The sequence below is a fragment of the Musca domestica genome, unplaced genomic scaffold, assembly GCF_030504385.1.
Source record: "Musca domestica strain aabys unplaced genomic scaffold, Musca_domestica.polishedcontigs.V.1.1 11, whole genome shotgun sequence".
NCBI classification, from domain to species: Eukaryota; Metazoa; Arthropoda; class Insecta; order Diptera; family Muscidae; genus Musca; species Musca domestica.
The window spans coordinates 13,439,126-13,464,739 of NW_026712133.1; the positions used below are offsets into that span (position 1 = coordinate 13,439,126).

Sequence of the window (25,614 nt, forward strand, 5' to 3'; positions counted from 1 at the left end):
GGAATCGGATTTTAATTTCGCGTTTTACGAGCTTCATGGATATTCAAAATGTTGACCTTTTGGGGGGGAGGGGTAGGTAATAGAAAAGTGGGCTATTATATTCCATCTTCAAACCCGACCGTGGGTTAATAAAAATATTCTGATGGGTGTAATTTGAAGAGAACCGGATGCCTATTTCGGATTTTATGATCATTTTTGTTACTCAAAATGTTGATCCTTTGTGGGGGAGGAGTGGACCGACATATTCCATCTTCACACTAGACCTTGGGCCCTTTAATGTTGACCTTTTGTGGGGGAGGTGCCAGAAAGAGAGGACCGATAATGCCCATCTCCGAACTCGATCTAAGTTTTATAATAATGTTAGGATGTACCAAGTTTGGAACAAATCGGATACTCCTTTCGAGAATTATCGTGCGCACCAGCCAGACAGACAGACGGACGGACATCACTAGATCGACTCCAAAATGTCCTGAAACGGATTTGGTTCAAAAAGACCTTGGGTCTGAAACCGTTATTTCTATGAGACACGTATTAAATGATATATACCATCTCTAGCCATATGGCTGAGGGTATAAAAATTGGTAGTTCTTTTCCACTAAATGATGGAAGGACATAAACATTACACATTTCGATAATTTTTTGTCAGAATTTGGACATAAATTGTCCAAAAAGTTTAACTTCTGTCTATTCGAATTAAGTACAGAACAGGTAACAGAATTCTGACCAAATACTAAATGCAGGGAAGAGGTCCCCAACAGAAAATTATATTTCCGATTTCGACTTTGTTTTGCATCCACTGCAACCGATTTGTTCACTTTCGAATTGGCCCCAAATGGAATCCGCTGATCTCGACAAATTCCACATATCTTTGTGTTTTCAACACAAATAATGGACCTCGAAAAGTACTTTCAGTTAAATCAGTAATTTCCCCCCTCACTCTAAAACCTGTCAACCTTTAGTAGTTCTTCCTTGCACAGGATATTATCCCTCCAAGAAGAAAAAAAAAACAACATTAAAGAAGCAACTTACGTGAATTCGATTTTTTCTTTAGCAAGCCTTTGGATGCCAAAGGTAAAATAAATCGCAGCAATTGACGTGCATGACTACACGCCACGGCATATCCTTCCTTGTGCATGCAAAACAAGGAAGTCATTACCATTAATTAGTTTTGGGCAATGATAAAAGCCCAGCTGATAATTAGAACAAACTTCTCTCCCTTGGCATGTGTTCCTTTTCGACGAAGGGCTGCGGTGCATGTTTGCATTCCATGAATTTCAAATGCTAACTAAAGTTAGATAAATTGCCTATGAAAAATTGAGGAGAATTTCATTTGATTTCTGGTGGTCTTCAGTGAATTTAAACATATACATAGCGAGAAATTGTAAAGGCACACATTAGGGTGGGTTATGCTTTAGACTACAAACTGCTACTAAAAAAATTAAACTGTTAAGGACTTTTTGGAATTTCAATGGCTTTACCCCGAGCTCATTTTTCAATATTTGCCGAATGGAATATTGCGATATGTTCCGCTAACGAGCCATTTTTCGGCAACTGAGACGCGGTTACATTTCGAACCATTTCTGATGATGTTGCTGTTTTTTTTCAGTCCACTTCCTTGACGTCGGGCTGCGCTACCAGTATCACCGTAACAAGCGATGGTACGAGACACAAAAAATTTATTCAAATTTAAATGCTAGGGTGCTCTAACGATAGCCACTTTTGGTTGTCCACATTAAAATAGGAAGTTAAAATTTTGGACAGATCAGTCTTTTGCGTGCAGGCAGGTCAGCCCCCATACAATGGTACCATTTTCCAATGGAATTGTCTAAAAATCCACACAAGGAGTTCTCGCTATAGGTCTACGTTTTAGTATACCGCCAATGTAACGCAACCCCGAGATATTCGACATTTCCAAGATTTTCGCAACATTATTCACTGAAATTCCGTTATATTTCTTATTTGAATATCATAATGGGTACTCAACATATGACGGAAAATTGTCTATGCAATTTTCCGTCATATGTTGATTTAATATAGCCCCTATACAACGGTACCCCCCTTAATTCGGAATTTTGACGATATTAGAGACATTATCCACCGCGATTGTTTCGAATTTCGTATTTGAAGTTCGGAATCGGTACTATAGCCTATGACACAAAATTCCTTTTCCAGCACCACGACTTTGTATAGCCCATATATTTTGAACGGTATTTTTCGACAGAATTTTTTAATTTTTTTAAAGTTCCTTCCGAATGCTGGAGGATATAAAAAGTTCGGCCCGGCTGAATTTAGCTACTTTTTACTTGTTTTAAAATTACAATATTTACACATTTTCGCGAAAAAAAGCTCAGCAAAAATAACCTTTTCTGAAATCTTTCAAAATTCTGGCGGTTTATGTCTTCGCCAGATAAATTGCTTTTCACGAATATGAAGAAGAAATTAAATAAAGTTTTTCTGAATTTAATGTTATTTACAATTATGGCAAAAATTTTGCGTTTTTTACACAATCTAAAAATGACCCACCCAACCTAATACACACCTAAGATAATCACTTATACCTCACCTTAAACTAATTCAATTCAATTTTCCAGTAACCCAAAAAAAATGTAAAATGCTATCATCCAGCAATAAAACTTATTAAAATTCAACTCACGTTAAAGGTCTTTGATGGCAACTAAAGTGTTTTTCGTAACGAGCCAATTAAAATTATCAAGAACTTTAAAAGGTAAAGTTCGCAAGACAAAGGAGTGTCAATGAGGAAAATCAAGGTAGCAAAAATTTGGCACGTGAATAATTTGAATCAAAATAATAGAACTTCAAATATGCAATATGCTACTAATAAAGTTTATTATAATCAGTAAGGAAAGATCAAAACTGGACCGAACTGTCTATAATAGAGTTACCCGAAACAAATAAAAATTTATATCGGGAATTTATGTGTAATAGATCATGCGAATATACCTAATTATGATCGTTTTTTAATGCGTACTATAGTCTTATAGCAAATATTGTTTAAATTCGAAAGGAACTCACATATGGGAGGTATATCCTACTCTGAATCAATTTCCACTAAATTTGACGAAGACATTATCTCTGTGACATTGAGAACCCGTCAATTAGAACATATATATTGGGGCTAAAGCTATATCTAAACCGATTGTCATTGGGTTAAGTTCTTCAACATATAAACCCACTAAGAACCCAAAATTCAGGTTCGAACTGATTATATTCAGGCTCGTTACAATAAATTCCAATTTTAATTAGCAAAGACACAAATCACTATGGATATCATTGGAAAGCACACGAAGAGTACTAAACATTGGCGTTACAAAAATGGATATTAAGTTTGGACCAATTCCGGAGTATATGGTAAGTTCCGGAGGAATCCTTTGAAAGGGATAATTCAATTGGGCACTGCCGGTCCAAAATGGGTACAAATTGACACATTCCACTGTTTTACAGGAAATTTGGTTCACTTTTTCCACAGGAACTAGGTTCGCTGTTCCCTAAAGAATTTCGGTTCACTGTTGCAAAAGGATTTCGCCTCTTGTATTTAGTGTTGGTGCACAAGCGGTTAATTGAAAAATAGTTTTTTTAAAAGTAATAATTTTTACTATTTTTTTTAATAACTCAACATATTATCAACAAATATTATGACAAAAAAATTCACCTAAATTAATTTAACAGTAAAATGACAGAATTTCCCGGCGATGACAAATAACCAGACTGATAGGAAAACTGCATGGAAAATGCTGAATTGTACAAAAACAAATTAGGAAATATCAGTCGGTGTTGCCGACAGACGTATAGCCTCAGCCAATGTTCGATTATTTAAATATATTTTGACTTCTATTATGATTATTCAAATTGTTGACCCTCAGTGGAGTAGGTTCCGAAGGAATAGACCAATATTGTCCAATTCGTATCGGACCTAAATGTGCCTGGTTCGGACTATATCAACTACTTCCTTCACTTTATATGAGATATTTGATAATTTGTAGAAAATGTAGAAATAATAAGATGTGTGCAATTTCAAGAGAATCGGGTGCTTATTTCGGATTTCAAAATCGTTTTGGTTATTCAAAACTTTGACCCTTTGTGGGTGAGGTAATAGAAGGAATGGTCCGAGATTTATAACAAATCTTGTTTTGAAAAAAATATTGAGATGTGCCAAGTCTGAATGAAATCAGATGTTAATTTCGCATTTTATGAGCTTCACGGATATTCAAAATGTTGACCCTTTGTGGGGGAGGTACCCGAATGAATGGTCCGATCTCTTTACCAACGTTATAAGAGATTTTACTTTGATGGAAATATTGCGATGTTCCATTGGATAATTTCGTTTTATATGAGCTTTATGAATATTCAAAATTTTGACCCTTTGTGGGGAGGTACTCGATATTATCCATTTTTGCTCCTGACCTAGAACTGACTCAAATATTGGGATTTGCAAAAATGGAGCACAATCGGACTATCGTTTCCCTTTCTGTGCAGAATAAATATTTTTTTGAAAATTTCGGGCTTTTGTGAGGAGTGGACCGATATTGCCCATCTCCGAGCTCGATCTAAGTTTGACAAAAATGTTACGATGTCCCAAGTTTGGACCAAATCGGATACTCCCTTCGAGAGTTATCGTGCACAGCAACCAGACGGACAAACGGACGGACATCGCTAGATCGACTCGAAATGTCCTGAAACTGATTTGGTCCAAAGAGACCTAGGGTCTAAAACCGTTATTTCGACTAGGCACATTTTGACCGTATTAAATGATATATACCCTCTCTAGCCATATGGCTGAGGGTATAATTATGAAAGGTGCCTTATTGAGGTGCAGCGTGAAATATCCATCCATTTCTGTTATGGTAAAGTATTTTGCTACCAACCTTAAAAATCGTCAGATCCCCAAATCGGAAAACTAATCCAATTTTCCAAAAAAAAATCCAATTTAGGTATGCATATCCTTAACTGAAATCATTTCAAACCATAAACACAAAACTGAGCACCAGTCATCGCCTACACCACGACTTTAAACCATAACCTTGAAATGCCCGCGCTGAGACTATGGAAAGCGGGAGGATGACAATCTTTCATTTTTGTTATGCAAGAGTCCTGGAAATACCACAGGTCGGAATATTTTAGGTGAAGGTGATACAATTTGAGATCGCATGTCCATGTTTTCAACTTTAACTTCATTAAAGCAACGTTGCCGAATGGACACCCTTAAGCTTCTGGTGAATCTCCTCTGAACGGTCTGGTCTGACTATATACACAAACGGTTTCAAGATGGATGAAGGTACCCGTATTGGCGTATGCTATAAAAATCCAATCATGGGTCCAATAATAAATGCAGCATTTTTCCGACAGCCGAATGGCAAGATAACTTTGTCATAGCATAACAGAACACCTGTTAGGCGGCCCTTAAAATCAAATTCTTGCCAAATCCCATCAAATCGAAAGTCCTTCTGCAAAAACCCCTTCTTGAAATAAATGAATTCATTAGGCTGTGTTGGGTCCTTGGATATAGCAATATAGTGGGAAGTGAAATGACTGGCGAAGAGCTCGAGGTGTTTCCCAGCCAATTAATCTAGCGATTGAAAAGACTGTCAAACCACCTATATGCTTTTATGTCAGCCGATTCCAAAAGTCTCTCATGGAATAAGTTGACAGAAAATGACACCTGGAAACCGGTTGCAAGGTATATAGGGCCATCTGATCGGCAATCTCGAGAGAAAGAACCTGCTTTCTTCTTTCTATTAGTAGGTTCGATCTTAGAATAGTGGTGGGCATATTGACATGCCACTGGAGATATCTGATATCTAGATGGAATAGCAGAGGTCCCTACTACTGTAGAGTATGTCGGGACGAAGAATGTTTAGAGACGTTTGAACGCCTACTATGTACATGTCAAGCAATAGTCATAAGCTGTTCTGTAGGTGGGAGATAGAAACCAGACCTCCGAAAAACTCGCTCGAATTTGTACAAAGAGTGAAACCCACTCGAGTTCGCCCGAATATGAGAAATCATATAATCATATACAACAGGATTTTATATTGAAGATTAGGAAGAAAATCCATGCCTGTGATACCAAACATTGCTTCTAAATCTAAGTTTTAGAGCATGAGTAAGTTTGAAACATAATTTGAATATGTCTATATTTTATCCTGATACACGGCCGAGTTTGTTATCTTTTCCTTTCCTCTATGTTTGTTTTTTTTTTTACAACCGAGTGATATTTATAATTAAAATATTTCCAGAAAACACAAACGGAACTCACCCTCAACAGCCATTCGATAATTGATTTACCAGATTTGACGGACATATGGAAATAGATATCTGTCGTCTCCAACGTTCAATTGCAGTGAAATGGATACTTGTCATTTGTCATTAGCGGGGGTATGATGAGACATAGCTCAGCGGTAACTTACCTGAAAGTAAAGAAAGAAGCCAAATTACAACAAATTAAACAACAAAAAAGCATAGATATGGTGGTGTGTTAAACAAATTGATTTCTCAAAATTGGTGTAAATTTGAGGACACAACGATGATGATGATGACGACGATGATGGCACTACAAGCTAATGTATGCAGTGTAATATGATATCCATAATATTCAGTCATTTCATTGATTTCAAATCTCTAGAAACCGCAATAATTCCCAACGCTTTTTTGGCTTTAGGGCAATTCAAATACATTTCTCCCCATCAGCAGTAGCTGACATATTGCGCGAACTGGGGTGAGTGGCTGACTTGACCATCCATCATCACATTAGACACCTAAGCTGAGCGAAATGATAGCTGACGAATCTAATGCGATTTATGTCTATCCATTTGCATTTTGATAAGCTTGGCGTTGTCTATTTGCTTAATGCTTAATGGAGAGTGTGGGGTAGGGGGAGAATTTCGTACAACAGGAATACTTCATTCTGTCATATTAGAGAGGAATTGCGTATCGTGTCTTTAAGTGAAAATATAGGTAATACAAATGTGTACTGAAAATGTAAATTTAAAGAAGAGGTAAATGGGACCAACTGTTGTGTCAAATATAAGTTTAAGCAGACTCTTAATTGCAAGAAAATGTGTCTGAAAAAATACGAATTCTATTAAAAAGTTTTAATTGTTTGAAAAATTGCAATTTAAAACTTAATAATTGAAAATCAAGAACAAAATCAAGAAGTTTAATGGTGTAACCGCCGTCGAAATAAAGGCTAACTTTTTAAGAGCTATAGGAAACAAAGAAAACTCGCGAATTCGCCTCAATTGATGCATTCGCTTAGTCCAAATTTGGCATACTTTCCAACATTTCGGCAGGCATCTCAAGAATAAATGGGTTAATGCGTCAATTGAAGTGGGCTCGTCTTTATTGACATGAGCTTTTATATAGCCCCACAAAAAATAGTCTTATTTTACATAATCTGGTCGGCCACCAAGTGATCGGTCCGGAATGCGTGCTTCGTGGCACCATCTTATTGAAACCGCATGTCACGCAAGATAAGCTCTCGCGTTTTGGACCAAAAAAGGTGGATATCAGCCACCAGTCCATAAACCGTTTGTTAGTGCTTCTATTGCGGATCTTCGCAGCAGTGGAACAAAACACGAAACATGAAATAAGACCAAATAAAATCAAACTTCCCAGCAGAGGCACCGGGACTACCAAATGAGAGTGATGATCTCCGTCGTACCAATCCTACTGATCCCAAAATCAGTGAATTAACTTTGGAAGTCAACTTATTGCTACAGGAGCATAGCAGGGAAAAAGTTGCTAAACCATCTGAGATGTTCAAACATTCATATCTCTTCCCGCACCGCGAGGAGGCAGCACCAGAGCTCAATCTTGCGACGGCCGGTCCTATATTCAAAATTGACTCGAAGAAATATATCTTCGACAAGGGACTGTCTACCAAATACATGTTCGTGTTCATCCATTTTGCTGACGTGGGAGCATTATTACTCGGATTATTTGCTTCGTATTTTTTGGTCCGAACCATAATTCTGCTCCGCTTGCCGTAATCGCATCCACCACAGATCGATATCGGTGAGATGCAACGTATCCATGCATCTGTTGTATAGGTGCAGTTCCGCCTTAAACCGGATACAGGGGTAGCGTGATAGGGACTACATTGCTTCCACTGCGCCAATGTGGACCACAACGTTGCACTACGAAATGTGTGATGGATACAACGTATTGATCGCACAAGAGATGGAGGTGGAGGATTAGCGTTCCTATTGTACCACTCTGTCCCGTGCAGACCTATTCCACCTGATCTTGATTCTGGTGACCGGTACATGGAATCTATGGGGGTCGCGGTCAAGTGTGGAACCGCCGAGAAAGATGTGGTAAACGTGTACAACCCGTCGTAAAATAACTGTGTACTGCGTTACATGCCCAACACCAAATCACTTCTGGTTCATGAACTATGGTATTCCGTCCTGGGTAACGACTGGTGCTGGCTAAGCAATTTGATAGTCCCACGCTTTGTACAGTGAAAGGGGATGCAGCCTCCAGAATAAAGAGAGACTGTCACAGCTGATCGGACATATCCATAGTACCCAGGTCTAACAAATGACGTAACCTGGCAATCAGTCATTTCTTCAGGCTCAGACCAACTCCCCATTACCGTCGCCATTAGAAGACCAACCGACTTCATAGACTCTGAGCGCCGCACCAGTTTGATGTACAGGTAGCAGATATGTATTTCCGGGACATTGTCAAAGCAACAGCCGATACCTATATATATCTGTTGGTCGAATACCTGAAATAACACCAAATTTCCCAGCAGAGGCAGCGGAATTAGCAAAAAAGCGAAATGAGTTTGGTCGAACTAACCCTAGAGTCAGGGAACTTATTTTAGAGGCAAAGAGGATAAAAGCAAGTGGCTAAAACGTCTAAAGCAATGCAAATGAGTACCAGATCAAGTAAATTGTGGACAACGTTTAAGTCACTTTCGGACTCTGGAAAAATGAGGATCGGACAACTATATCATTTAACGGCGTAGAAATGACCGATCCGAAGAGGTGCGTGAGTTATTTTAACTGACAGTTTATGGTACCCCCCGAGATTGACAGGGCTAAGAGAAGGTTCCTATCCTCCCAACCGAGGACGTTCTTGGTCCTAATGGAATCTCTATGGTGATGTTGAAGCAACCGGATGAACTTGGAGTGGAATATCTTACCAAAAGTCTTTAGCCTGACATTAACCACCGTAATAGTTCCCTATGTATGCAAAATGGGCTTGGTGGTCCGGCAATTGAAGCCAGACCAGCAAATGGGAATCATACCGCCAAATTTCGCTTTAGACTCTTTAGACTTTACCTCTCCCCAGCATCAGAGCTATCCAGTGGCCGACCGTCCACAACACAACGGCACCCATTCTGTAGGGTATCTCCTTTAGTGATAGAGCCGCCAGATCCGTGGAAGCCAGCTACTGTGGTGATGTGAAAGTTTTTAGAATTCTCATTTTCACAGCAGATAAGCTCCACTCCTCGATGAGTAGCCAACGACTTTCGCTGATTTTGCCATCCTGCTCAACTCGGACACGTAGGTTGTCCGATTGGCAGTCTAAGAGAATTTCCCCTTCCTGTGGCTGTGGCTCGAGGGTTGAGGTTTGGCGGTCTCATTTTACCTTTATAAGACCTAGATTCTATAGAGCCACGACCTTTTTGCTGGCAGCAGGGGTAGACGACGCAGTTGGTGGTAGGGGAGATATACCTGTAGATAGTTTCTTGGCCTCGAGATGCGGTTTCTCACTGTACCGTCCCCTTTTCGTTGTTGGATGAGTGGTGGGTTCGGTAGCATTCGGAATTACCGAGCCAGCGATCACTTCGGGTTACTCTTTTTAGTACTCCGCCTTCTGCTTTTCTTGGCAGGGGCTTTAGATTCAGTGGTGATAATGTTCGATTCCGTTGATGGTGCAACAGTTGAATATGTGTTCCATAAGCCGGAATATTGCTGCCATCCTAGTCAGATTTTTTTTCACGGGTGAGCTTGCCATTTCCCGAGTTCAGAAAGGAGAGTGATTAGCTCCTCCTCAAGGGAACACTTTGGCAGTAGCGGATGGTTCTTTTCGAACTTCCGCACTGATATAAGGTTTGCTCTGATAAGAGTCTTTTCCCTCTCCGTAACTTGAGAGGGGTCTCGCTCGTTTATCTTTTAGCAATACTTCACAGAACTACTCATAACCCCTCTTAGCTTTTGCCTCCCTGTGGATTCTAGTGGGTATGGTACCCATCAGATCACATTAAATCATGGCGTCCTGCATCTGGAGGTTATCCACAACGGGGTATACCCTTCCTTGAGGTTTGTCCGAACCAGAGCGCCGGGTTGAGTGTTCCGATGTTTTTTTTTTTTGTTTTTGCTCGACTTAACTCTCTGAGATGAGAGTGATCCTCATCTGACAAAGGCGAGTTATTCCCAAAACAACATGGAAAGCTCTCCTAGCTGAGTCTCACGGTTTTGGCTTTCTCACTCTGTGTATACTTTCGCATACCACGTCTTGGTACGTCAACAAAGTCGGGACCCAACCCGCATATGAAATCGACCATGTTCTTAGTCGGTGCTTCCGTAGAAGCGGTAGGATTATAAGGCTAGTTTTCTCATCAACATCTCGTATTGGGCACGAATTGACGAAGATGTTGGCTGCAGCCCACGAATGTAGTCGAACATTCAAACGAAATGTGTAATTATGTATTTAAACAGTGTTACCAAAAAGTATAATAGCTAAAAAATCTCCCTTTAGTATTATTCATAAATGAAATTTCCTCTAAATCTCAGAGCCTGTTTTTACCAAAAAATGGACATATTAAAATCCAGAATATCAAATAATTTTAATATTTACACAAATAATTGACATGAAATTTAGAATCTGTTCCACAAGTTCAGTAATTGATTGTCAAAAATTCTGAGATTCCAAAAAAAAAGTCACAAAAATTCTAAACAAGTCTACAACTCAAAAAATATGACAATGAATTTGTAATGAGAACGTGTCTAAAGTTTTAAAATCATTGTAAACGCAGCAGCGTACACGAGTATGAAGTACAATTCCCACAATCACCTTAACCCCTTCGCCACCATCCACCCCTCTTCTATCATCACTTTTTTAAGATTCCACGGAAATACTCTACAACCATACGACATTACACAGCTGTTGTGTGTGCAATGACGTATTTATTTTCTCATTTTCCCATTTTTCTGTTTTGGTAGTAATTGAGATTAAACTTGTTTGTCGTTTCGCTAGCCTTTTGTTCCATTCGTAGAACAATAATTTTGACGAGGCTAAGGCTGAGCGATTATGAAATAAACGTTAATAGTTTTTTGTTTGTGCTATTTTCTGTCTTACCATAAAACAAAACATACTTATGATTCAGTAATTTGCCGTTTATGGCTAAAAACAAGTACAGCAAATGAACAAACAACAGCAACAACAATAGAAGATCTCATTTAATTTTTCATCTAACTGTTTGTTCGTTAGGCATTCAGAGAAACCTCTAACAACTGCAAAATTAAGGAAAATTTAAAATGCAAAAAAAAAAAAAAAAAACAACTACAACCAACATCCAGCCATAATTGTGTTTGAGCTGAACTCTGGCTGATTTGGTCAACCTTAAATGACGGAAACATTTAATTTTCGCCCGCCCAAAATTGAGCTTTAGCCAAGGCAACCAACCAAATCGGACTTTACTGAAATTATACCTCATCTTCAATTAGACGACAGATGCTCGGAACAAAGCTAAGCGGGTCTCTATGAATAATATGTCTCCTGGGAAAAAGACCATTTTTTGTAAGAAATTAAAAATATATAAAATCAGAAAAATGGACAAAGGAATTTATTTGATCGTTACTGATTACGTGTTACAGCTTTAGAGCGGTATAGACTTGAAATCAGATGGAATCAACATATGGAAGCGGTCTTTTAATCTATTCCACTATATCTAACGGAGGTATTTTTATGTTGTATGTGACCTCTCGTACCAAATATCATTGCTATAGAGAACAAGTCAAGACTTAAAAGCGGCTTAAAAGCGGGAGCGCATGTATGTAGAAGCTACAGCTATATATACAGATTTTGATCAAATTTGACATATCTGCTTCCAGGCTAAATTCAACCGAATGTGCCAGTATCCATCCTAGGTTGGCTTTAATTTTTGCATATATGGTATGGAAGCTATATCTATATCATTAGACAATTTGGCAAAGGCGTTTCCAGGATGTATATACTATCTTGTACATATTGCGTTGCATTGAGTGAATATTGCGACTGAGGGGACAGAAATAGCAAAACGGATGAAAAAAATATATAGCAGCTATATCTATATCTGAACCGATTTTCACCAAAATTGATACACAAAATTTGATCTTATTTTGACTAATTCTCTCACCTTGGTACTCAATATATAAAATAAATGGATCTAAGATCGACGACATTTGGAGTCGATCTAACGATGTCCTTCCGTCTGTCTGTCTGGCTGGTGCGCACGATAACTCTCGAAGGGAGTATCCGATTTGGTCCAAACTTGGTACAATATTTTTGTCAAACTTAGATCGAGTTCGGAAATGGGCAATATCGGTCCACTCCTTCTAGTACCTCCCCTACAAAAGTTCAAAATTTCAAAAAAAAAATATATTTTCTGTACAGAAAGGGAAAGGATGATCGGATTCGAACTCGAACCTTGCAAACACTAATATTTGCGTGAGTGCTAGGTTAAGTGCGAAAATGGGCAATATCGGTCCACTCCATCAAGTACCTCCCCTACAAATGGTCATATTTTTGAATAACTGCAACTCTTATAAAATGTGAAGTAAGAGTCCGATTGTCTTCAAATTTCACACATCCCAACATTTTTATTAACCCAAGATCTGGTGTTAAGATGGAATACATCGGTCCACTCCTTCTGATACTTCCCCCACAAAAGGGCGAAATTTTCTAAAAATATATTTTCTGCACAGAAAGATGATCCGATTTTGATTGAACTTTGCAAGTCCTAATATTTGCGTCAAAGCGAAAATGGACTATATCGATCCACTCCATAAGTACCTCCCCCACAAAAAATTAAAATTTTTAATAATTACATCTTTTATAAAATGTGATATAAGGGTCCGATTGCCTTCAAATTTCACACACCCCAATATTTTAATAAACCCAAGTTCTGGTGTAAAGATGGTATACATCCGCCCACTCTTTCTAAATCAATTTAGACTTGGCACATCTGAATATTTCTATCAACACGGGATCTGTTATAAAAACGGATCGAACCATTCCTTCTGGTACCTCCCCCACAAAGGGTCAAAGTTTTGAATAACCAAAACGTTTATAAAATCCACACATCCCATTATTTCCACTAACAAAAGATCTGTTGTGAAGATCCACTCCTTTTGTTACCTCTCCACAAAGGCTCAACATTTTGAATATCCACGAAGCTCATAAAAAGCGAAATAAACATCCGATCCCATTCAAGACTTGGTCCATCTCAATATTTCCATCAACACAAGATCTGTTAAAAAGATGGTAGAGATCAGACCACTTCCTTTGCTTCCTGCCCACAAAGGGTTCAAGATTTTGTCGCAATATTTATATCATATTTATTTAGGTCCTATACGAAATGGCCAATATAGGCCACTTCCTTCGGAACCTACTCCATAAGGGGATAAACATTTGAATAATCATAGCTGAGGTCAAAATATTTTTTAATTATCGTACATTTGATGAGGGTATACATTTGTCGGAAAAACTGACAGATGCTTTTTAACTTGTTTGTATTAAATTTAGGCCACGAAAGAAGATACAGGGAGTTTCGTTCTGGAGCCTACGATTTTCTAATTGGTAGCTGAGCACATCAATATTAATTAAAATCATCCTCGTTGCGGATTCTCTTGTATCTAGACCTTATTGTCTTGACATCGAAAACAAAAAGTCAGTTATGCAGTTTGGTAATTCCTCTATCCCGTAGATTGCTTTATTTATTACCCTTTCTCCAAAAAAAAGTATAGTTTCTGACATGTAAACACCATATGTTAGTAACTTATTTACGATGATAATTAAATAAAATTTATTGGCAATTTAATTTTCCCCAAATGGAATGGACTGGCCGGCCTAACGTGCGAAGCATTCATAAAATTCCTTCTTTTCGAGTCATTCTACTCCATAATTCCCAGGGGTTATGAAAAGCAAAGGCAATACTTTGAATTTCCATAACTGATGACATTCGGGTTAGTGAGTGAGTTTATGTCTTCACTTTCTCTCAATGCCGGGAATTTCATTGCATTTTGGCCTTGTTGTTGTTGCTGTAGTTCATATGCAATTCAACCAACCATCCGACATTTTATGCCACCTTTAAAAGGCCACACTTTTGACACTTTTAATTGCTTGTGCTATGTACATTTCCGCTTTGGCTTGGCTCGTTTATTTGCCCGTTTTTTGTCTTCTCTGCTGTTGTAACTACCTTCCACCAATAAGAATGCCTGGAGTGAGACTCGTTACTTTATGGAGGAAAAACTTGGCCATTTGCCCACATATGCTACGGCGATTTTGCCGTGGCATGCGCTTGCCATGGCATTGTAGTCATATTTTTTCATGTTGTTGCTGTTTTTTGTTTTTACATAATTGCATTTTTTTTCTTGCTGCCCTGGTGTGGTCTAGCCACCAAGACACGTGGTCACGACAGCCAGTTACAGCAGCGGTGCAACATTCTTGTCTCTGAATCGCCGCCTACCCTTAACATTTTTCGAAAACTGCATTCGAAACAATGTAATTCAGTTTTCCGTTTTATGTCCAACCACCAACACCAACATCATCATCATCACCACCCAATGTGGAGGAGCACAACACACAGTTGCCAAGAATGCACTCGAGCCGGTAACAGAGTAACGAGACTGGGCCACAAATTGTTTACAAATAACTGGGTCCCAAAGCGTGTTAACATAACATTAAAGCGAATAGAAATCAAAAACAACAACGATGGACAAACAGGGGCGTGGAGGGGCTCTTTTGGGTATCTGAAACTATTTTATGGGCACAATTAGTAACTGTCATCCATAAAGCAGAAGTTAACTACCCTCAAAACAGGGATCTCCCCACGTCAATGGCCAGAAGCCAACATATGTTGCTAACAACTATCTCCCCCCGCGATTTACCTTTAATTTTTCCAATGTTTTTCTTAGCCACCCTCGTCATGTTGGTTATAATAATAATACAGCAATGTTTTGTTTGATAAAAAAAAACAATGTTTACACAAAAATAAATAATTTCCGCTTATGTCTGTATTTAAGTGCATCCGTCTGTCTAATATGGAGCGAGCATAATAAAGAGCGAGAGACACACCTTCAATGTTTGGCTAAGTAATACAATTTTCATTAGTACATAATTAAGTTAAGGTAAAAACTCAATTTTGACATATCAATTGAAATATTATTTCGAGGTATAATTAAAAAAAGTTTATAACTGAGGGTATATATCATTTGATACGGTCAAAACGTGCCTAGTCGAAATAACGGTTTTAGACCCTAGGTCTCTTTGTACCAAATCCGTTTCAGAACATTTGGAGTCGATCTAGCGATGTCCGTCTGTCCGTCTGGCTTGCTGGTGCGCACGATAACTCTCGAAGGGAGTGTCCGATTTGGTCCAAACTTGAAACATCGTAATATTTTTTTCAAACTTAGATCGAGTTCGGAGATGGGCACTCCTTCTGGTACCTCCCACACAAAATGTCAACATTTTCAAAGAAAATAATTTATTGCACAGAAAGAGAAAGGATAATTCATTCGGCTCCAACTTTGGGAATCCTAATATTTTCATCAGTGCTAGGTCAGGTGTGAAAATGGACACTATCGGTCGACTCCATCAAGTACCTACCCCACAAAGGGTCAAAATTATGAATAATTACAACTCTTATAAAATGCGATGTCTTCAAAATTGAGCATCCCAATATTTTTACTAACCCAAGCTCTGGTGTTAAAATTGAATATATCGGCCTACTCCTTCTGGTACCTCCCACATAAAAAGTCAAAATTTTCAAAAAAAAAAATAATTTTTTGCACAGAAAGAGAAAGAGTAATCCGATTTTGCTCCTACTTTGCAAATCCCAATATTTGCATCAGTGCTAGGTCAGGTGCGAAAATGGACAATATCGGTCCACTCCATCGAGTACCTCCTCCACAAAGGGTCAAAATTTTGAATAATTATAACTCTAATAAAATGTGATGTAAGAGTCCGATTGTCTTCAAATTACACACATCACAATATTTTTATAAACCCACGGTCTGGCCTAAATAAGGTAGATATCGGACCATTTCTTCTGGTACCTCCACCACAGAGGGTCAAAATTTTGAATATCCACGAAGCTCATAAAACTCGAAATTAACATCCGATTCCATTCAGATTTGTTATAAAAATAGTGGAGATCGGACCATTCATTCGGGTACCTCTCCCACAAAGGGTTAAAGATTTGAATAACCAAAACGATTATAAAATCCGAAATAAGCATTCGATTCTTTTCATATTTCCTACATCCTATTATTTCTACTAACACAAGATCTGTTGTGAATATGGGATTCATCCGTCCATTCCTTTTGTTACCTCCCCCACAAAGGGCCAAAATTTTGGATATCCATTTACATCCGATTCCCGTTAGACTTAGCACATCTGAATATTGCTATCAACATAGGATTTGTTGTAAAGGCGTCAGAGATCGGACCATTCCTTCTGGTACGCCCCCCACAAAGGTTCAAAGTTTTGAATAACATAAACGTTTATAAAATCCGAAATAAGCGTCAGGTTCTCTTTATATTTCATAAATCCCATTATTTCCACTAATACAAGATCTGTTTTGAAGATGCGTTATATCAATCCACCTCTTCTGGTATCTCCCCCACAAAGGGTCAAAATATAACCATAAAGCTCATCAATATTTCCATCAATACAAGATCTGTTATAAAGATGGTAGAGATTGGACCATTTCTTCTGGTACCCCCCACATCGGGTTCAATACTTTGAAAAACAAAACGCTAAGGAAATAAGCATCCAACTTTCTTCAAATTTATTTTGCTAAACAAACATTTTTGCTAACACAATATCTGTTGTGAAGAAGATATATATCTGCCAACCTCTTCTGGTACTTACCCACAAAGGGTCACAATTTTCAATACTTTTATCTGTCATAACATGAGAAACAATTCAGCGATTCTTTATAGCTTACTGTGCCTAAATATTTCTCTAAACCAGAAACTTGATATTAATATGAAATTTGCGGGATTTAAGATTTTGCATAAAATTGGATATAAATATTTGATTTTCTTATAGTTTTGCCCATACCAATATTTTTATCTGCATTAGATGAATTACGAAAATTGACGACTTCGGTCGACTATATCTGTTACATCGCGCACATTACATTTTCTAAAAATTATCGCATATCTCATATAAAGTGAGGAAAGTATCCAATTTAGTCCAAACCTGGCACGTCACAATATTTATATCATATTTATTCAGGTCCACTACGAAATGGACAATATTTGTTCATTCTTTCGGAACCTACTCCATAGAGGGTCAACAATTTGAAAAATCATAGAAGAAGTCAAAATATGTTTAAACTATCGAATATCTGTCGTCCAAACCGACTGATACTTTTTAACTTGTTATTTCACATTTTGAACTCAGATACATGTATTTAATTTAATACTTACAATTTTTTAAATCCTCACGTCCAAGCACGTCTAGATTGGAAGTTTGACCAAAATGACATGACAGGCGTTAAAATCTTGTTTGAATTCCGCAGCTTTTTCATTTGTTGGATACAGAAAAAATTCTATTCCGTGAAGAAGATAGATTTAGAAATGTTTGCATGAGTCTTGTGAAAAAATATTACCATGGATTCCTTGTATCCTTTTATTAAAAACTTAAAAGCAGAATTCTTTTAGAAATGTCAAGCAGAGAAAAATTTGAGAAAGATTTCTCTTTCAAAATCCAGAATTCATTGTAATTTTTCAGATGATATTTTTTTCACTGGTCAGGCAGTATACTTTTATCCTTCAGGTGGATTCCTTATTATATTTTTTAAAAATTTTCAATGATTTTCCCGGACTTGTTAATGGACGTTTCGAAATGTATGTATTGAATGAATAAAATTTATTTAAAATTATTTGACAAAAAAAACTTATTTTCCAAAAACATAATTCTACCATGGTTTCTATCATGGTAGAAATACCAGGTAGCAACATAGGTGAAAATTACAACAAAGCAACTTTTTTAGAAACTTGATATGTCAAAGTTTTAACCAGGGCGAATTTATTTGAAGTATAAAATTTGGGGCAAATTGGTTTGCACCAATCAGAACTCTTCATTCTGAAACATTGAATAAGTTTGTTTTGGTTTATTCATATGTATATATTAGTTGAGATTAGTATATTTTTTAACATATAAACTGAAAATACTACAATAACTGGAAGTGTATACGTATTATATAGTCATATCGCTAGAGAAGGTCTGTATAATTTCATATGACCAAAATGTATCTGATCGAAATAACGCCTCTTTCGACGAAATCCGTTTCAGGACATTTGGAGGCGACCCGTCCGTCTGTCTTGCTGGTGCGTACGATAGCTGTAGAATGGATCATCATCCAAACATAGTGCATCGCAATATTATTAACAAACATAATGCGGAGATGGGCAATGTCGTCCCACTCCTTCCGGTTCCTCCCTCACGACATTTTTAACAGCACAGAATCCAGTGCGAAAATACAAAATATATGTTATGTTATCACTTATTTTGTATTCTCTTAATAAAATAAATAATTCTCCTTGTAGCATTAGATATAGGTTTTTAAGAAATGTGTAAAGATTCCAAGTTATCCTTTTGTATTAGAATTAGGGTTGATGCTTTGCCATTAAAAGTGAGTAAATAATAAATGTACATATATGCGTGGAACTTGTGAATTTAAACCTGTGTGTAACTACGGTGGATCTATCGGAATTGTGTACAATATAAAGGTCCCCACTGTATTTTAATGATCTTAGTCACATTTACCCACGGAATTGTTTCAAATTTGGTATTTAAAACTTGCAGTAGATATAAATCCACTTAGTATAAATATGTCTATATAGGTTCATGTTTTGGTATGACTCCAATGTAACGGTTCCACACACTTTATTGGTATTTGAAATCTTTAACTGCATTCTCCTACCGATCTCAGTCGTATTTGTAGTTTAAAGTGGAACATGTTTGAATCCAGATACTTTTGTATAAAAATGTTTTCTTAGGTAATGGTGGAGGGTATTCAAAGCTCGGCCCGGCCGAACTTAATGTTTTTATACCCTCAGCCATATGGCTAAAGAGGGTATATATATTTTGATACGGTCAAAACGTGCCTAGCCGAAATAACGGTTTTAGACCCTAGGTCTCTTTGAACCAAATCCGTTTCAGGACATTTGGAGTCGATCTAGCGATGTCCGTCCGTCCGTCTGTCTGGCTGGCTGGTGCGCACGATAACTCTCGAAGGGAGTATCCGATTCGGTCCTAACTTGGTACATCGTAGTATTTTTGTCAAACTTAGATCGAGTTCGGAGATGGGCAATATCGGTCCACTCCTCCTGGTACCTCCCCTGGTACAGCGCATGGTAATAATTTCATTCTACAACTTATGCCCGTTATATACTTTGGGTTGAAGTGATGAGAACATATTTTGGCGTTTGGGTTTAAAGTGATCCCACAAATCGCACTCCACTTCAACCTCTTCGTCTCTTCCTTGGGTACATTGAAAAATGTTGCTTGTCGTTCACTATCCTTTCTTTTGCAAACAGCACAGCACCTCATATTCTGTTTTTTTTTTTTATTTGAATTATATCACAAAATTTGATTTTTATATTTTTGTGTTTATTTTTTCCTCTATGATGTTTGAATTTCTGTTATGTATTTCTACGGCGAATTCGAATTACAACAACTTGTTTGACATATCAAGTTGACTACAGCTGGCCTGAAAGGGTTACCTTGTAATTCTACCATGGTTTCTATACTATAAATTATAATTGCTTCAAAATCAAAATTCAAAGTGCTCACAACCGGTCTTTGTCAGATAACACTCAACAAGACTTCCATTTAAATAAATTCTATGCTCAAATTACCCCGTCCGCCCGCCTGCCCATCTGTTATAATCACGCTAGAACCAAAACGAAAAAAGATAGGAAGTGAAAATTTTGCACAGATCAGTCTTTTGTCTGCAGGCAGGTCAGGTTCGACATCGTAAGCCACCATATAACGGTTCCTCCCGAAATTTTTCAATTAAATTATCTGAAAGTCCACAAAAGGAGTTCCTTCTGAATACTTTACCCACTGGAAGAGCATTGTCTATACAGGGTGAGATAAAAAAAACTGCAACAAAGTCAAGCGCCCCGACTTTTACATTTTATTTGACTTTTACAAATTTTATTGAATTAAAGCAAAAAATGTCGAAATAAACATCAAATTTTAGAATAAGTTTAGATTTATTCGAATTGGTCACCTTTGGCACGAATTATGGCCTTCAAACGACCAATGAAACCGTCACACGCTTCCCGAATGTTGCTCTGCGGTATTTTGGCCCATTCCCGGCGAAGCGCTTGCTTGAGGTGATCGACACTTTGGTATTTTTTAGATTGGTATTTGGAGATTTTGGTGGCCATGGTGCGCTGGAGATGAAGCGAGGAACCCAATTTCAGCTGAACTCTTTGGCTAGTAAACACGATAATTTTGTTTGTTAACAAACTGCTGGACAACGAATCTTTTCTGATCGAAGAAAACCAAATTCGCCAGTTCACCACTTTCGGCCAAGCGAAGCAACTCTTTAGCTCTTTTGAGTCTATTTTCTTTCTGTTGTGGTGTAAGTTCTTGCACTTTTTGGAATTTAAATGAATTTACCCCGAGCTCATTTTTCAATATTTGCCGAATGGAATATTGGGAGCCATTTTTCGTCCACTGCAACGCGGGTTTCGATAAAGTCGCTTCTTTACTTTTCAAACCATTTCTGATGATGTTGCTGTTTTCTTCCGTCCACTTCCTTGATGTCGGGCTACGTTACCAGTGCTCTAACGATAGCCACTTGTGGTTTTCCAGAATCTTACCCCATTGGGCTCTGCAGGGGCCTTCGTTAAAGGCTGGTTCTATATTGGAAATTTTTGTAGTTTTTATCCACTGAGAACTATAAAACAACAACTTAAAAACCAAATACCAAATAATAACTTTGTAAAAACGCAGTCAGAAACCTTAAAAAAATAAGATTAAGAAGTACTGTTATAGAGGGCCTATATATAAAAGTGGACTTATCTTCACAAAATTTTGCAGGGAAAGATTCTCAATGTACCTAAAATTTGAAAGTGCCGTTAGGTATGGCCAACTACGTAATGGCGGAGTTTTCTTCAAAAAAATTTTGCAGTGAGAAATCCTGTCAGTTCTGAGCTCAAAATGTCAAGCAACTCTTGATTAGGTTTAAAATTATGGTCGAAACCTTCATAATACCGAAAATTTGGAGGAACGGTAACATGGGGCCTGTACCAAATATTAGAGATATGTTAACATTTTTAGCAGGGAGAGATTATATATATTCGGAACTGTAAATGTCATATTTTTTGTCAAAACATTCAAAATACCGAAAATTAGAAAGTAACGCTACATGGGTGCCATACCGAAACGTGGACCGATATGCTACATTTTTAATACCAAACATACTAGTGGTAATATAAATGTCTGAGCAAAATTTCAAAGCGGTAGAATGTTTCCCTGAATTAATCTCCATTTTTGAGGATCTCACCCTGCTGTGCAGCGGTCTGCATATCAAAATGTGTCATTTTGGAAAAATTAATGTATCATTATCAAAATGGGCCTCATTGAAAGAACGACTGCAGACCCCATGTATCACATCGTAATTGGTTGATAAGACTTAGTTGTTGAGAGAATTGACAATACTGGTCCACTATTTTAAAATCTCAGAAATATGAAATCAGAAATCATTTAGACGCCAGGGTGGCAGAATTACATAAGGGTACCTCTTCCTTACAAGGGCCCAACCTTATGAACAATCCCAACTTTCATAAAATGCAAAAATACTCCCCACTTCCGTTTATAGTGACCACATTACAATTGTTTTCTAAGATTAGATGTAGTATAAAGGTCCGAACTTGATTGTATGTCCACCAAAAAGTTTATACAAAAACGGTCAAATGCTACGGGTATATAACTGTCAGAACATCGCTCGAAGCTTGTAACTTGTTTTTAATTTTTTTTTCACATGTTTTTTGAATACATTCTATAAACTCGATTTAATTAATTTTTGGGTCTAATTTCGATCGTTGATATTGATGACCGCCTAAAGGCCAAAATTCCCTCTTATTTTCAATTTAGTGTGGAAAAACCACAACAAAGCCTTCCCTAGATTTATTGCAAACAGTTGACCCGTTTTGTTTAGCTATTATGCTATTGCAGTTTCCAAGTGGCCGCAAAACATGAACGCTAGTGATTAGAAAAACATTTGCTAACAGTTTTTCCTCTTCACCGAGACTTACCCCCTCTCCCCTTTCCCCTTGGGCTAATAAAACTCTTTGGCGTTTTTCCGCACAATTTCATTTCTGTTGTTTTTGTTGTTTTATAAATAAACAATGAGTAATTGTTGTCGTTCTTTTTGGCATCGATTTTGACCACGAATGAAGGGGCACAACAACAACCAAAAAGAAGAACAGCAGCAGCAACAACGTGTTAAGAATGTTTGATAGCGCCAAAGACATTGTTGTTGTAATTGTTTTTTGCTATTGAACCGCAAAAATAAAATCGAGCAGAACACAAAAATTCAATCAACCCAAAAGTATCCGATTGATTTGACTGAAGACAAGCGAAGAACGGAGATGGCGAAAAACAAAACCGAAACCATAACCAAAACGATCGGAGGAATTTGTTTTCAATTACCCTTCAAAGATTGTGGAAATTTATGTACTTGGAAACTTTTTTTCGCATGCTGTGTGAGAACACAGAAATCTATGCTTGACGATATCAATCGCTCTCAATTTCCAGCTGAGGAACTTCATAGGTGTGGTAGTGGTGGCTGATAGTTTTATGCAAATATTTTTCGGCTACACCATATGGTCGGCCAACTCTCCTCGTCCGTATGTCTATTTTTGTAAATAATTATTTTCTACTTTACCTTTTTTGTACGGCCTCCTCTTCCATTTCCGATGAGTTTTAATTTATGTGGAAAATATTATTCGTAGCACAACTTTGTCATGCTCTATTAGCAGCTTGTATGGAATAGAAATTATTTTCTTACAGAGTATCAATCACTCACCATATGGCATCGAAATCCGACAGCATAGCAAGTTTTTTTTTTTTAATTTCATGCAAGTTGTTGCTACTTTAGGGTTCATTCATAGAGTTGGAAATTTAGAATTAGCTTAAGCTGAATGGCTCGACAATATTTAGTGAATGAAAAATAGTTAATTGAAGGGCGTATGTTAGAAAACTAGGGGATCGTTTTTTTTTTTAACGTTTGCTAATAATATATCTAAGAGCCAACCCAAATTTGTACACGTGTAAAATATTCATAAATTCAAAAATTTGCGCACTTGAAAGCCGTTAATAACGAATAACCACATTGTTTCGGAAACATGAAAAATTGCTCCCTCCATAAAAATTGGTCCCCCAGAGGGAATTTCTTAGGTACGGGAGCCACTATTAATATTACACATCTATTTTCATATATAAAAGAGTAGTCAGAAAAGTGATTGACTGACTGAAAATAGAAACTTGACATTTTGCACGAGGGTCAGTCTTAGGGGTTTTCAAAATACAAAACACACTAAAAGTAAAAGGTACGAAAAGTATTAAAATGTACCAACAAATTTTATATTTTGTTTTGGACAAACGGAATGAGTTTGAATTCTGAAATTTGGAACGGGTGTCCAGGATCGAGTTCCGGATAGATGTACCAAAGGTGAAATTCGAACTTTAAGGTTACGGAAAGTTCTAAAATGGTAGTAAACTTCTAAATTGGTAACATACAGGGTGAGATGAAAAAACTGCAACCAACTTCAGACTGCTATCATTTCTAAACCACTCGTCCGACAGCTGTTATTCCAGTGACAGCTCATTGTATTCTTTACAAGCGTACAAAAGCATTTTGGTGAGAATTATCCAGAAAAATAGTTATTCGTGATGGAATTCAAGAGTGATAGTGTGATTTCTTTATATTTGGCTGGAAAACCATATGAGGCTATCATTCGAGCACTTCAGCATTTAAATGTGAATAAATCTTTTGTGTCTCATACCATCGCTCGTTTCCGTGATACTGGTAGCGTAGCCCGACGTCAAAGAAGTGGGCGGAAGATGATAGCAACATCAACAGAAATGGTTCGAAAAGTAAAGAAGCGACTTCATCGAAACCCGCATCGCAGTGGCCGGAAAATGGCTCGTGTGCTGAAAATATCGCAATATTCCATTCGGAAGATATTGGAAAATGAGCTCGGGGTAAAGCCATTGAAATTCCAAAAAGTGCAAGAACTTACACCGCAACAGAAAGAAAATAGACTCAAAAGAGCTAAGAGTTTCTTCGCTTGGGCGAAAGTGGTGAACTGCCGAATTTGGCTTTCTCCGATGAGAAAACATTCGTTGTCCAGCAGTTTGTAAACAAATAAAATGATCGCTGAAAATGTGCTACCTCCCAAGAATGGTTACAAAATGTGGTTCCTCGCTTCATTTTCAGCGCACAATTGCCACCAAAATCTCCGGATACCAATCCGTTGGACTATTGTGCCTGGAGTATTTTGGAAAGCAAGGTTGGCACTAAAAATACCGAAGCGTCAATCACCTCAAGCAAGCGCTTCGCCGGAAATGGGCCAAAATACCGTAGAGCAACATTCGGGCATGGTGTGACGGTTTCAATGGCCATTTGAAGGCCATAATTCGTGGCAAAAGTGACCCATTCTAACAAATGTAAACTCTAAATTCTAAAATTTGATGCTACTTCGAACATTTTTTGCTTATATTCAATCAAATTTAAAAAAATGTAAAGTTATACGTTTTCCTATAACACTTATGTGCCGGTACTTCCCGATAATCGGTATTCTGATGCTTTGCTTTCTGGTTCTATCATCTGTCACAAAAGATGGCTCAAATATGTCTATGGTTTCTTATATCGCCCATTTAGGGGTACCTCCGAATGTGTGATTTTAGCCATTTTTTTATTTTTTTCATTTGGAATTTGGAACTTGTAATAGATAACAACAGTGCCGTGTCATAAGACCCACGGATATAATCTCCATTACAATTATGGGTATTATGCCTCTTATGGTACTGGTCGAAGTTATTGTCTGATTGAGATTTTCCACTAATCATTTGTTTGCTCCATGGACGAACCTTAATGAAATTGGTGATAATCGGATCAGATTTAGATATAGCTCCCATATATACAACGGATTTTTGGTTTCTGTTCGGGAGATATTACAAATACTTTATTTTTGGAATACGGATTTTTATAAATCCCCAAAAAAGTAATAGGGTACACAGGTTCGTCTATAAAAATACTTTCTCAGACCAAATAATTGCAAACCCTCCAATTTATGGTGAAGGGTATTATTAAAAGTATGCAAGCAGAATAGCGATGTAAATGTTTGG

At 37.5% G+C, this 25,614-nt stretch overlaps 1 protein-coding gene and 1 long non-coding RNA gene across 3 annotated transcripts in view; one reads left to right on the forward strand and one right to left on the reverse strand.

Annotated features, from left to right (window-relative positions):
• LOC101892541 (mitogen-activated protein kinase-binding protein 1) overlaps positions 1-25,614 on the reverse strand; it is a 401,509-nt gene that overhangs the window by 303,091 nt on the left and 72,804 nt on the right. The window lies entirely within an intron of this gene.
• LOC109614030 (uncharacterized) lies at positions 18,175-18,897 on the forward strand. Its single transcript, XR_002195330.2, has 2 exons — positions 18,175-18,466; positions 18,538-18,897. It is a non-coding gene; the product is annotated as an uncharacterized LOC109614030 (long non-coding RNA).